Source organism: Oncorhynchus gorbuscha, linkage group LG25, assembly GCF_021184085.1.
Source record: "Oncorhynchus gorbuscha isolate QuinsamMale2020 ecotype Even-year linkage group LG25, OgorEven_v1.0, whole genome shotgun sequence".
NCBI classification, from domain to species: Eukaryota; Metazoa; Chordata; class Actinopteri; order Salmoniformes; family Salmonidae; genus Oncorhynchus; species Oncorhynchus gorbuscha.
In genome coordinates this window covers 23,777,510-23,781,331 of record NC_060197.1, presented here as the reverse complement: position 1 = coordinate 23,781,331, position 3,822 = coordinate 23,777,510, and the positions used below count along the sequence as shown (strand labels likewise).

At 40.3% G+C, this 3,822-nt stretch overlaps 1 long non-coding RNA gene across 1 annotated transcript; it reads left to right on the top strand.

The window, feature by feature from the left end:
• The first annotated feature begins 365 nt into the window (after nt 1-365).
• Nucleotides 366-2,557, top strand: LOC124013608. The gene is made up of 5 exons (XR_006834897.1): nt 366-724; nt 858-922; nt 1,384-1,469; nt 1,774-1,852; nt 2,001-2,557. It is a non-coding gene; the product is annotated as an uncharacterized LOC124013608 (long non-coding RNA).
• Nucleotides 2,558-3,822: the final 1,265 nt, after the last annotated feature.

Here is a 3,822-nt window from a genome sequence, read left to right as displayed (position 1 = left end):
TCAACAGCTAGCCTGTAATGTTAGCTGCTAATTGTTGGTACATTTTAGCTAACGTTAGCTTGCTAGTTAAAGTTACTGTAACGTTAGCTAACTTTAGCTAGCAATATTACAAAATGTTAATCCTCATTTAAACCCATAATACACTCTCACCATTCCTTCCATCCTCCTCCCTTAAGACTTTCAAACACACACACACACACACACACACACACACACACACACACACACACACACACACACACACACACACACACACACACACACACACACACACACACACACACACACACACACACACACACACACACACACACACACACACACACACACACACACACACACAGAGAGAGAGAGAGAGAGAGAGAGAGAGAGAGAGATAACCCAATCTAGGTTATATTAAAGGTGAAATGTGCAGAAATTGTTCCGCCATTCCCTGATTTAAAAAAATTCTAATAGTTTGCCTAATTTCAGTTTGTGTCAAAACAAGCATTCATTGTGTAAAGAATGATTGTACCATCTAAACCTCTCTTAAATATATTTTCTATAACCCAAAATATTTTATGTTCAGCAGTTTGAAGCTGATGTACTAAACTGAAAGAAAGAAACATGTATATGTTACATTTGATATCAACTACTCATGTTGATTGTGTTTCATTTATCTCTTTCAGGGTGGTGTGTCGGGATGGACTGCTCTGATGGAGAAACTCAACCTCCACAAACGGCTGTAAGACAGACACACACACAGATGACCCAATCTAGGTTATGTTAGACTTGCAACCCAGCATACTTGGTTGTAAACTTGACAAAACGATTTCAACCCATAAAAGATTATCTTACCATCTCTTTCCATCCTCCAGTTAAGTTGTAGATAGTTTGGGATCTGGGAGCTGTGATAGAGAAATGTATCAACCTCCACAAACCGGTAAGGCACACACACACGCACGCACGCACGCACGCACGCACGCACGCACGCACGCACACACACACACACACACACACACACACACACACACACACACACACACACACACACACACACACACAGAGAGATGACCCATGCTATGGTCATGTTAAACTTGACAAAAAAGAAGAATAAATCAATCAGATTAGTGAGATGCATTTGATATCGAATACTCATGTTGTTTATGTTGTGATTGTGTCTAATGTATTTGCAGTGTGATTATTGTGTGTTCTGTTCCGCCTGTCTCTGTCCTCCATACTCTCTCTCTCTCTCCATACTCTTGTCATAGTCACTGCAGCTGATAAGCATAGCACGTACTTAACTTTACTGGATGATAACCAACGCCATTATTCAATGTAATTTGCATTACATACCAAATTGCTAATTTAAACGTTGTCTTGTATGTTTCTATTTTGCTGTAGGTACCCCACACTACCCGGCAATACATGTGTGCACAGCTCTCATTCAAAAGTACTCCTTGTTGAGAGGCCAGACAGGGAAGGGATATGTAAGAATTCTTGAATTTTCCTACTCACATTGATTCACACACTAATAACCTTTTTACACCATTGTGCCTACCCAGACCATAATGTGCTGGCTTAGATGTTTACTTCTCACATTGGTTATTCCATCACATTCGCAGCAGCATAAAAAGACCATCTATTGTTATGTAATTAACTACTATGTCTGCTCCTCTGACCTCACTTCCAATAATCCGTCATGACATTTCTCATGTACCCTTTACAGTATGCAGCCATTCTAATTCCATTCATTCGAATCCAGCCTTTTTATTATACACCCTTAAATTGAAGGTCTCGAGGCCACTGCAGCCATTTTGCTCCTCCCCTACCTCCTCAAAGAAGATCCAAGTGGGCTGTACGTCACAGACATGTATGTGTTTCTCAGCGGACAAATAGATAAATGAAAAGTTAGTAATAATACTGCGTAAGGGGTGCTCAGTTGTTAACATACTGTTTGAAATATGACTTGAGAAACCATATTTTAAAATGTGTATTTTTTATTTCTTTTTTAATTACAGTGTGTAAATTTCCCCATTACCTAGAATGATTAGAGCCAAGTCCAACTGTTCCTGGATGGAGAGGAGCTACATGCCAGAGGACATCTCCATCGGATTGAGATTGGCAATGGGAGTCCATTTTGTTTTTAACATTGAGCATGTAGCATCAGTGAAAAACACTATGCTGAGCATTCAGAAACGTGTTCTGGGAATTTATGAGGGGGATACCAACAAATGTTGAATGGCAAACTTTTTTTTCTCCAGTGTCTGTGTTATTTTGCCCATCTTCATCTTTTCTTTTTATTGGCCAGTCTGAGATATGGCTTTTTCTTTGCAACTCTGCACAGAAGGCCAGCATCCCGGAGTCGGCCTCTTCATTGTTGACGTTGAGACTGCAGGTACTATTTAATGAAACTGCCAGTAGAGGACATGTGGGGCATCGGTTTCTCAAACGAGATACTCTAATGTATTTGTCCTCTTGCTCAGTTGTGCACCAGGGCCTCCCACTCTTTCGATTCTGTTTAGAGCCAGTTTGCGCTGTCCTTTGAAGGGAGTAGTACACAGCATTGTACGAGATCTTCAGTTTCTTGGCAATTTCTCGCATGAAAAGGCCTTCATTTCTCAGAACAAGAATAGACTGATGAGTTTCGGAAGAAAGGACTTTGTTTCTGGCCATTTTGAGCCTGTAATCGAACCCATAAATGCTGATGCTCCAGGCCAGTTTTATTGCTTCTTTAATCAGAAGAACAGTTTTCAGCTGTGCTAACATAATTGCAAAGGGGTTTTCTGATGATCAATTAGCCTTTTAAAATGATAAACTTGGATTAGCTAACACAACCTGCCATTGGAACACAGGAGTGATGGTTGCTGATAATGGGCCTCTACGCCTATGTAGATATTCCATTACAAATCAGTCATTTCCAGCTACAATAGTCATTTACAACATTAACAATATCTACACTGTATTTCTGATCTATTTGATGTTATTTTAATGGACAAAAAATGTGCTTTTCTTTCAAAAACAAGGAAATATCTAAGTGACCCCAAACTTTTGAACGGTAGTGTATATACTGTATGTATGTTTTTATGTTTAGATTCATAATATAATTTAAAAGTATGCATTAAGGGATCTGTAATAGAATAAATGTGGCAAGATGTCTACATTACGAATGAAAACATTAATAAAGGCATTTCTAATAATGTGTGACACATGGTGCCAGGTTTCCTCCAGACGTGACGCTTGGCATTCAGGCCAAAGAGTTCAATATTGGTTTCATCAGACTAGAGAATCTTGTTTCTCATGGTTTGAGAGTCTTTAGGTGCCTTTTGGCAAACTCAAAGCGGGTTGTCATGTGCCTTTTACTGAGGAGTGGCTTCCGTCTGGCCACTCTAACATAAAGGCCAGATTGATGGAGTGCTGCAGAGATGGTTGTCCTATCTCCACAGATCAACTCTAGAGCTCAGGTTCTTGGTCACCTCCCTGACCAAGGCCCTTCTTCCCCGATTTCTCCGTTTGGCCAGGCAGCCAGTTCTAGGAAGAGTCTTGGTGGTTCCAAACATCTTCCATTTTAGAATGATGGAGGCCACTGTGTTCTTGGGGACATTCAATTCTACAGAAATGGTTTGGTACCCTTCCCCAGATCTGTGCCACGACACAATCCTGTTTTGTTGCTCTATGAATAATTCCTTCAACCTCATGGCTTGGTTTTTGCTCTGACCATGCACTGTCAACTATGGGACCTTATATAGACAGGTGTGTGCCTTTCCAAATCATGTCCAATCAATTGAATTTACCAGAGGTGAACTCCAATCGAGTTGTAGAAACATCTCAATTGTGATCAAT